This window comes from Salvia hispanica, chromosome 4, assembly GCF_029641045.1.
Source record: "Salvia hispanica isolate PSC_SH4W2 chromosome 4, Shi_PSC_v1, whole genome shotgun sequence".
NCBI lineage: Eukaryota > Viridiplantae > Streptophyta > Magnoliopsida > Lamiales > Lamiaceae > Salvia > Salvia hispanica.
The window spans coordinates 12,849,975-12,861,596 of record NC_142695.1 but is presented as its reverse complement, the minus strand read 5'-3'; the positions used below and the strand labels follow the sequence as shown (position 1 = coordinate 12,861,596).

The window sequence follows — 11,622 nt, the reverse complement described above, 5'->3', positions numbered from 1 at the left end:
TAATAATAATAATAATAAAGAAAATAAAAGAGAATGGGTTGGAGTTGAATTTATGAAATAATCCCCCTTTAGCATTAGATTTTTATTTTCCGGCAATTTACAAAAATGTAGATAGTAGACTGACTTCTCTACTCTCTTCCACAGGTTCTGGATATAAAATGGGGGAAAAGGTTCATGAGTTAAAAAAATAGAAGGGGTTCGAAGGCGGATTGATGGCTATTATCCATGGCGAAGTCTCCGGTGGAGAGATTTGAGGGGTGAGAGCGTTCCACGGTGCACCGGCGTCGAGGAGGGCTCTGACCACTTCCGAGAAGCCATTCTTGGCGGCAGCGGCGTGAGGCCTTCAGCGTCAAAGTAGGTGAAATCAGCTCCAGATGCAATTAGAGAATTCACTCGCTCGAGCTGGCCGCAGAGGGATTCTTCTGCTCAATTCTCCGACATATCCGCCACCGCCTTAAACCCTTTCAGTTTCAGAAAGAGGGGTTTGTTTTAATATTATTTGTTTTATATTTTAAAATAATTAGAAAATTAATTAGGGAGTAAAAAATCAGAATTAAAAGTCTAATTTGGTCAAAATTGGGATTAAACCCGTTGACCGTTAGTTTTTAACAGAACTGTTAACGGAGGACCAATTGTGATCTGATTTGAAATGTGTAGGACTAAAAAATCAAAAAGATAAAATTTAGGACCAAAATTGTAAAATGGTCGTATGTTCATAACCAATTTTTGCATTTACTCACAAAGAAATAGTATTTCAAATGAAACAAATACGAGGAACTATTAAGATGAGATTAATTCTCCATTTTAATTGTTTTTTTATCTCTATTTTATTTTATTAATTGTGTATTAAAATTCATACTCAACCAAAATGACATGCTTTTGCGGGATGGAGAGAGTATTTTATCTTAAAATGTATTCTTTCTGTTCAAGATTAAATATCGAATTTTATTAAATGAAAAAAAAAATGAGTGGAAAGAGTTAGTAAAACGTGAATGAAATGAGTAAGCAGAATGTGAGAATTTATTTCGAAAAAAACTATGTCCGTTTTATGATTTTGATCTAGAATACTCCATCCATCTCAGCTCATGTGATTGACTTGTTTTTTGCACATATTTCGAATTAATTTACTTCAGAAAAGAACATGTTTTTCTATTGAAAATGGACTGTTTGAAAATACAGTTGTGAACCTTGTATTTGTGTATTTATTTTGTCTCCTGAAAGGTGCAGGTTTCGGTCAAGTGTGTAACTGCAAGAGTGTATCCAACTGATCAGGATAATATTCCCGATCTAGCTGAGTCGTTGGCACGACAACTGGAATCTGGTTTCAAACAAGTTTCTTCAATCCACTTCTAATGATTAGTATAATGGAGGTAAGGGTCGAATCCCACAAGGATGGACACGTTCGGATAACTGCGGTGACATTCCTGGGTGTTTTTGGTTAGCTACCACGCTTGGGTTGAGACTTTACCTAGGCAAGAAAAAAAGATGGTACTCTACTGACTAGTAGGCATGAAAATAACAGGCATGTGGTTGTGTTCATGAAAATAGGGGACAAAGTATCTCAGAGGTATGTGAAAAGTAGACAGTTACTAAAAGAGGAAATTTAGACAACAGGGTATATCTGGTGGCTGGTTGGCTTTCTGACAGATCTGGAAGGTACAACTGAAAAGTGGGGGACAAAAGCAAAAGTAACTCAAAAAGTAAAAGTGGTCCAAGGCTAAAGTTGATTTTGACGTTTTCTTCTTCACCAAGCATTAACAGAAATCATATGAACACAAACTCCATGACTAAACTCAGATTCATAATTTCGAACTCAAGATCCATCGATTAAAATGTTTAACTAAAGATGAACAACTGAAATTGTAAACTGCCTCTACTGACTAACATGCAAGGTGGTGATCACAGCGCAGAACAGGGACTTCATGCACGAAAACTCAGACTGAAACATAACTATAAAATTCGATCAACGACCACAGATCTAACTTACTCGAAGGAAAATACATGCACGCACTTAAAAATTAAAAGCGATAACTAAATCTAACTTTCCTAGGCAGAATGAAGCAAACTCAAACCATAGAGACATTCGGAATAGAAATTTCATAACATAAACGTTTGGATCTTCACTAAGTACTTCAAAAGGCAACAAAGATAAATGTTTGCAACAGATCCAACGAAGAAAGCAGATAAAGATTAAACTAAAAAGCAAATAACGATAGTTTGCCACTCCGGGCGGTGATACTGCTATACTACTGCGACAAACTGGCTGGAACGGTAGAACGATGATTTCTCCGACAGACTCTTGGACGTCAAGTGACTATAGCTGTGGCGAGGAACGAGAGATTGGATAATGCTGAAGGACTGATCTTCTAGAGAGAATTCTACTAAGTTGTATGAGAACCGAGAGCTTGCGAACTCCGAACCGAACTCGCTTTCTTTCTCTCTCCAAGTGGCTTCTTTTATAGGGAGGCTTGCCCTTGCTTTTAGGGTAGACTTCCTTCACGATTTGACTTTTCTGCCCTTGTTAATGATCATCCCAGCTATCCTTCTTCTCCATCTCGAGCCTTTTCTCTGGCATGTATCCTGGTCAGTATTGCACCCTTCTAGCGCTCTTTTCACTTGCGTCACCTGAATCGTCTCCTACTGACTTGGATCCTTTAATCCTGCACACTTGAGCAACTGTTTTGCAGATAATACATGCATTTTACGACATACTGACCAGTAACCAAGGCTTAGAATACGACTTATCATCTCCCTTTGCTGAATTTTGAAGGAACCGTAAAAAAACTAATGGTGAATTCGTTTTTGACCGACTTAGCATACTAATCCACCTAAATGGACACTTAAACATCCCTAACTAATTAGTTTATTTATTTTATTTGAAAAATGAAAATTTTGAATTCTTCACCTATATCTCCACACAATCAAACTTCATTCTCTCTCGTTTTAGAAATATAGAGAGGTCCTGAACATTTCTATCATAATCAGATATAGTCCTAAATATTAGGTAGGTTGAGCAAAATAGTATATTGCCCGACGACAATGGATGCTTAGACGGTTCAACATATAAAATTCCACGAAAGGACCTATTCATCATTGAATTACATTGTCTCAATATACGTGTTGTAAGGGTCTATTTGATAGATTGGTGATGCTCATATACATATGCTCATTTGTAAGTGTTTGATAACAAATTAGACTACCATGCTAGTCCTTGTATTTTTAATCAATATAAATTTTATAATTTTATTCAAATATATTTAAAAACTCATATAAAAATTATATAAATTATTTTATAATTCAAATTTATAATAAAACTTATTACACATTCATATATAATTGAAATACAACATAATAAAATTACACAAATAAAAGAAATACGGTACAATAATAGAAAATAAACAAACCAAACTACAAACTAAAGTGAAAAATAAGAAAGATAACTAAAAGAGATAAACATTACACATTAAACTATTTGTGCCAAAATTTTCCAAATGTGCTCAATAAAATCATCTTGAAGGGCAATATGAGTTTTTCTACTGTGGAGTTGATCTCGATTTGTTAAATAAGAAAACAAACTCTCAATCCGTTGAGTAGAGTAGCAAAAAGCTTCAGCATTTCCTTGTTGTGCTCTTGTAGGTGTATCTTCAAAAAACTCAGTAGGATCATAATAATTTTGATATGTATGACGTCCATCTTCTACTATCATATTATGTATGATGATACAAGTAATCATAATTTTTCCCATCAATATCTTGTCCCAGACAAGGCATGACCTTCGCAAAAATGCAAAACGCGCTTGTAAGGATTCCAAATGCTTGCTCAACATCTTTTCAGATAGACTCTTGAAATTGAGCAAACAACTTATGCTTTTGAGTTTGTGGAGAAGTGATTGACTTGACAAATGCAGCCCGTGCAGGGTATATGCCATCAGTAAGATAATATGTCATATTATACTGATGACCATTTACTACGTAATTAACATTTGGTGCTCGACCTTCTAAGACATCATTAAAAACAGGAGACATATGGAGTACATTAATATCATTGCACCAACCTGGAGTTCCAAAGAATGCATGCCATATCCATAAATAGTATGATGCAGCAACTTCCAAAATTATCGTTGGTTTTCCACTTCTCCCTATATATTGTCCAATCCCACGCGTTAGGGCAATTCTTCCATTCCCAATGCATGCAGTCTATACTCCTAATCATGCTTGGAAAACCACGTTGAATTCTACATATAGAAATCTAGCCAAATCTTGCTCAGTAAGTCTTCTAAGATATATGGCACTAAAACATGAAATAACACCTTCAACAAAATGTATTAGAGATTCTCTCGTCACCGTTGAACTCCGTAAATATTCATCAACGACATCAGATGATGTCCCATAAGCCAACACCCGCATAGCTCCTGTACTTATCAACGACATCAGATGATGTCCCACATCTCTCTTGAAAATACTCATCATTAGCAGTAACAGCTTCTACTATCCGAAGGAATACGGATTTGTGCATGCGAAATCGGTATCGAAAGACCTGTGGTCCGTATGTCGGGTTGGGACCAAAATAGTCATTGTCAAACGATCAACACCAATCTCGCGTTGCCTTTCACAATATCTTTTTCTGATTGTAGAAGCTTGAGCCCCTCCAGTGGGATTGAGATTCGTGGATAACATGTTCTCAACAATTGTATTGATATGATGATTTTGTTGAGAAACTCATTGCTCCCATTGATTGAGTGCTATGGTATTTGAATCATCAGAACTTGAATCCAATGAAAGTGATGAGTTTTCACTGGAGGACATTTTTTGGAGGTGGAATGTGCAGTCGGTGTTATCTTCCAAAATTTTCCACAAGCTATTTATAAACTAAATATATTTGCATATGGCACTAAACCAAGACACGTGAGACACACTTGCAGTAAAACATGTGACATATCAATAAGTTTTGCAGGATAATGCATGCAATACGGAAATCATATTTTGACCAAAATATGTTATAGACACTTACAGTGATGCATGTGACATTTCAAAAACTTTTGTAAGATAATGCATGTAGCACCAAACTCATATCTGCAAATGCATGCAATAAAGAACTGATGCATGTGACATCTCAATTACTTTTGAAGGAAAATGCATGTGACCAAATTTATATATGCAAATACATGTGATAAAGAACTGATGTTTATGACATTTCAATTACTTTTGCAAGGAAATGCATGTGACACCAAAACTCATATTTGCAAATGCATGTGATAAAGAAATCATGCTTGTGACATCTCAATTACTTTTGCGGGAAAATGCATGTGTCACGAAAATCATATCTACAAATGCATGTGATGAAAAAATAATGTGAAAAGATAAACGTATATAAATTCTACGTACATAATAACCTTAATATTTTAATTGGACCAAACCGGTTAATTTAAACCGGTTATATTATTAATTATATTGTTTATTTACTGAATTATCCTTTATTATATTTTAAATCTTAAAAAAACTTTAGTATTAATATTTAAATATATCAAATTAAATCTCCAATCTCCAATCTCCAATCTCCATGGTTCATGATTCATATCTACACTCCCACCTCCACGTAAACTCCCAATTAAATCACCATGATCATGATTCACATCTAATACCCCACCTTCACGTCAAAAAATTTCACCCCCTTCCTTGTTAAATTTTTTCTAATTTTTTTTTCTTCTTCCATTTTCTTTTGACTCACAACAAACAATTGATCAAAACTCACTAAAATTTAATGAATTAGCTTTGAATCATATTTAATACTATATTATATATTCACTTTGGTTTTTCAATTATTAATTTTAATAATACTTAATTACTTAAAAAATTGGAGTATATAAATATGACGAGAACAAGAAATAATATTTTTATATATTTTGTTCAGACGATATAAACTTTTGCAGAACAATTGACAAAAATCTTGAAGTTAACATAATTAATTAAAATTAAATGGAATATTATTTTATTACATTTATTTCTTAGATAACTTTTTTTTGTGTGTGTGTGTCTATCCTAGTATTTTTATAATCTATATTGCACTTTATTCTACGTGCACCAAAATAAACATTTAAAATATTTATAAGACCTTAACATTTACTCATTTACTTATATAGGAGTATAACTTTTTGTACTTTTATTTTTAATTAAATTAATTTTATTGGTATTTTATTTATTTTAGCATAATTTAATAAAAAATAGTTGAAATTAACATTATTTAAATTTTTTTAGATAATATTTAGCTGAATAATATGTATGTTCAACCTAATACTGCATGTTTATATTTTATTTAAGGTACATGCTACCTAATAATCTATTTGTATCAGATCATATTTCTAGTTCATTTTATACTAAAACATAAACATTATGAATTATATGTTTAAATATCTTATTCTTATTCCATATCTTTGACTTTCTTATCTATATTATAGTTAAATTCTAGTTTTCACGACCAATAGACATTGCTGCTAATTGAATATTAATATTTTATTTATTTTTTTATAAAATATATCAGATTTATAAATATTTAATTCTACCCCATAAGGATATGCATAATTGAAATTAGATATGCATTCGATGATTGCTATTAGTAGCGCTGACATTTATACTTTTTTGACTTTTTATTGTATTAAACTTTAATAAAGTCCAGAAATAGTTATTCAACGAATTATGCATATATATCAAGATAATAAAAGGTTTCAAAGTAAACTATATACTATAAAAAGTCCAAAAATTCTTTGAGTTTTGTTAGAAATTTCATTTGGTATTGCATTTATAACATTAATGAAATTCAATGTAGATGATAAAGAAATGAATCAAACAATCGAATTAAAAAGAATAAAGAGAATAATTTTAAAATTAAATTTACTTATAATTTTTTGAATTTTTATTATATTTAACTTTATTAAAATTCACAAATATTTATTCGATGAGTTATGCATAGTAATAAAAGGTTTCACAAAGTAAACTATAATAAAAAGTCCAAAAGAACTTTGAATTTGATTTGAACTTTCATTTGGTATTGCATTTATAACATTAATGAAATTCGCTGTAGATGATAAACAAATTAATCAAATAGTTTTTTAAAAATAAAGAGAATAAATTTAAAATTAAATTTACCTATATTTATTATTATTATTATTATTATTATTATTATTATTATTATTATTATTATTATTATTATTATTATTATTATATATATATATATATATATATATATATATATATATATATAAGGGGGGGGAGTGTTATATTGTTAACTCAATACCTAATTGCTAACTACAACTAAATAATAACCATTAGATATTCAAATTAAGAGCCTAGATCATCAACCACGGAACGTCAATACGATCAACAAAAAACGTCAATAAAGCCGTATGATTAATTCCATAAAATATCAATAGGGGTATTAATGTCAATTAACTACATATTTAGTTATAACTAACTTTTAAAAGAAATCCCAAAACGTTAAATTCATATAACATATATCAAATTAAAGATAATTTTATAAGGATTCCAACGATATCATATATGCATATGTTCCGACGTCAAAATTTGAAAAAAAATTTGAAAAATTTTCAATTTTTTCGTAAAGCAGAAATGTCAACATACTATATAAAATATGTCAATATAATACATGTAGAATGTCAATATAAGCAATGGGTTAACATTCTTAAAGCATTGTGTTGATATTTCCGAAACACTATATTGACATTTTCATCTAAAACCCTAATTTGGCGTTTTTTTTAATCTTTTTTGATTTTATTAATAAAAACGAAAATTACACGTGGCAAATTGTAGACCACACGTTTTCTAAAATCCTATGGCCTTAAATTAGTTGTAGTTAGCAATTGATCACTCCCCTATATTTAAATATTGGGGAGTGTTATATTGCTAACTCAATGCTTAATTGCTAACTACAACTCAATAATAGCCATTAGATATTCAAACTAAAGGCCTAGATCATCAACCACGAAATGTCAATACGATCAACAAAAACGTCAATAAGGCTATAAGATTAATTCTAATAAATATCAATAGAGGTATTAATGTCAAGTTAGTTATAACTAACTTTTAAAAGAAATCTCAAAACTTTAAATTCATATAACATATATCACATTAAAGATAATTTTATAAGGATTCCAACGATATACTACATGCATATGTTCCGACGTCAAAATTTGAAAAAAAATTAATTTTTTTTTTGAATTTTCATATTTTTTACGTACAGATTTATGTCAATACACCTTACATAATATGTCAATATTATGCTTGTAAAATGTCAATATGAAATTGTGTTGACATTATTATGTCTTCGTGTTGATGTATTTCATACACTGTATTGACATTATATTTCTAAACCCTAAATTTGATACTTGCTATTATCTTTTTAATATTAAAAAATGAAAAACGAAATTACACATGGCAAATTGTAAACCACACTATTTCTAAAATCTTATGGTCTTAATTTAGTTGTAGTTAGCAACTAAGGGATGAGTTAGCAATTGATCACTCCCCTCTCCCTATATATATATATATAGGGTTTTGATCTATGAAGACTAGATTTAAATACAGAAACGCAGAACAAATTCATACGTAGGGCATTTTTAGGTCATAGTTAGTTTATTTTTAGGTCATGCTAACAAAGCATGACCTAAAATGATCTTAACATGACATAAACCAAAATCTTATAATATGACCTAAAACTACTTAATTATGACCTTCCGTGTTTTAGGTTAATTATTGACCATTAGATTATCTAATCTTAGGGCCAAGATTTGGTCTGCATTTCTGGATTTAAGGACATTCTTATTTTGATCATCTCCCTATATATATATATATAGGGTTTTGATCTATGAAGACCAGATTTAAATACAGAAACGCAGAACACGGTCATACGTAAGGCATTTTTAGGTCATAGTTAGTTTATTTTTAGGTCATGCTAACAAAGCATGACCTAAAATGATCTTAACATGACATAAACCCAAATATTATAATATGACCTAAAACTACTTAATTATGACCTTCCGTGTTTTGGGTTAATTATTGACCATTAGATCATCTAATCCTAGGGCCAAGATTTGGGCTGCATTTCTGGATTTAAATGCATTCTTATTTTGATCATCTCCCTATATATATATATATATATATATATAGGGGAGTGTTATATTGCTAACTCAATGCTTAATTTCTAACTACAACTCAATAATAGCCATTAGATATTCAAATTTAAGGCCTAGATCATCAACCACAAAATGTCAATACGATCAACAAAAAACGTCAATAAGGCTATAGGATTAATTCCAATAAAAATCAACAGGGGTATTAATGTCAAGTTAGTTATAACTAACTTTTAAAAGAAATCCCAAAACTTTAAATTTATATAACATATATCAAATTAAAGATAATTTTATAAGGATTCCAACGATATACTACATGCATATGTTCCGTCGTCAAAATTTGAAAAAAAAAATCTAGAATTTTCGTATTTTTCGTACAAAGGTTAATGTCAATGCAGCTAAGATAATATGTCAATATAAAGCATATACAATGTCAATCCTAAATTTGTGTTGACATTCTCAAAGCATTGTGTTGATATTTTCGAAACACTATATTGACATTTTCATCCAAAACCCTAATTTGGCGTTTTTTTTATCTTTTTCGATTTAATTAATAAAAAGAAAATTACACGTGGCAAATTGTAGACCACACGTTTTTTAAAATCATGTGGCCTTAAATTAGTTGTAGTTAGCAATTAAATGATGAGTTAGCAATTGATCACTCCCCTATAGGGAGATGATCAAAATAAGAATGCATTTAAATCCAGAAATGCAGCCCAGATCTTGGCCCTAGGATTAGATGATCTAATGGTCAATAATTAACCCAAAACACGAAAGGTCATAACTAAGTAGTTTTAGGTCATATTATAAGATTTGAGTTTATGTCATGTTAAGATCATTTTAGGTCATGCTTTGTTAGCATGACTTAAAAATAAACTAACTATGACCTAAAAATGCCCTACGTATGACTTTGTTCTGCGTTTCTGTATTTAAATCTGGTCTTCATAGATCAAAACCCTATATATATATATATATATATATATAGGGTTGTGATCAATTGAGATTTTTTAGGGTAATTGAGAAATGAGATGCAATATCAGCCACTTATTTTTATTAAATGAGTGGTCCAGATTTTGCAACACAAAAAATATTTTTAGATTAATTTATTATGAAAGGGTATAATGGTCATTTCGTATTTTAATTAGGATTTTTAGGTTTTGGTGATGAACAAATCCGCCGCCTGATTGATATCATCTTCCAGATTGAAACTCTCACCGCTCTCTTTGGAATTCTTCACCATATCTATGGCCGAGATCGACGAATTCGGATCTTCCAAGCAGCTCCGCCAGCTCTTTCTTCTCCTCCTCGAACAACAAGTGCCTCAGATCTGGATATTTATCATCATCGTCGTCGTCGTAGAATCCGAGCGAGTGAGCTTTACATCATTTTTAGTTTTTTATTTTCGTGTTCTTTCTGGTTAGTTTTTCCGGTGTTGATTTCGTGTTACTCTCTGTATATTGTTCTTCTTCTTGTATATGCTTACAATTCTTCTGTGATTTTTGTTTAAATTCCAATACCTTTTATGTGGTAATTTAAAATTCAATTGAGTTTTTTTATTTCTGACTTTAATGAATGCAAATTAGAATCCTAATCTAGAAAAAATTCGTAGGAACGTAATTTGTTATCAGAAGATCTGTTGCAGCTAGTATTCTCTATATAGTTATTGATAGGATAGCTATGATTTAGTAGCATTGATGTTTTTTTATTTATTAGAGTGGAATTCAGGAAAAATATGCTTGTTATTTTTTGTTTATCGTTACTGATTGATTAAAATTGGAATTGTACATACTGTCAATGCTTTTGCTTGATTTAATAGTTTTTCCTAATTACTGATTAGTGAGCAAGTTCCGATTCAGAACTCTTCTTCTTTAGATCTCGCGAGCTCATGGAGGTGACGAAATCGTCAAAGGATCTGAGGCGGTGTAGCATATAGGTCGTTGACATGAAAATATTTGTTATTGACATTAATAATTTGTAAAATGTTGTTGTTGACATAATAGTTGACATAAATAACGTTTGTTGTTGACATTGTAGTTGACTTGAATAATGTTTGTTGTTGACATCGTAGTTGACATGAATAATGTTTGTTGTTGACATCGTAGTTGATATGTGAATTATAAGTGTTATTTTTTAGTTGTTGACATTTTAATACGAGTTGTTGACATTTGATATTCTCGGTATTGATATGTGAATTATAAGTGTTATTTGTTAGTTGTTGACATTTTAATGCGAGTTGTTGACATTCGATATTCTCGCTATTGATATGTGAATTATAAGTGTTATTTTGTTAGTTGTTGCCATTTTAATACGAGTTGTTGACATTCGATATTCACGGTATTGATATATGAATTATAAGTGTTATTTTTTAGTTGTTGACATATGCAAAGAGAATCTACTTTTGTGGTATATGATTGTTGATGATGCAAAGAGATAATAAGTGATTGTTGTGTTCATATGTTGAACAATAAATGAAGTGTTTG

At 30.7% G+C, this 11,622-nt stretch overlaps 1 long non-coding RNA gene across 1 annotated transcript; it reads left to right on the top strand.

The window, feature by feature from the left end:
• Window positions 1-10,321: 10,321 nt before the first annotated feature.
• Window positions 10,322-11,285, top strand: LOC148927266 (uncharacterized). The gene is made up of 2 exons (XR_016128744.1): window positions 10,322-10,512; window positions 10,980-11,285. It is a non-coding gene; the product is annotated as an uncharacterized LOC148927266 (long non-coding RNA).
• Window positions 11,286-11,622: the final 337 nt, after the last annotated feature.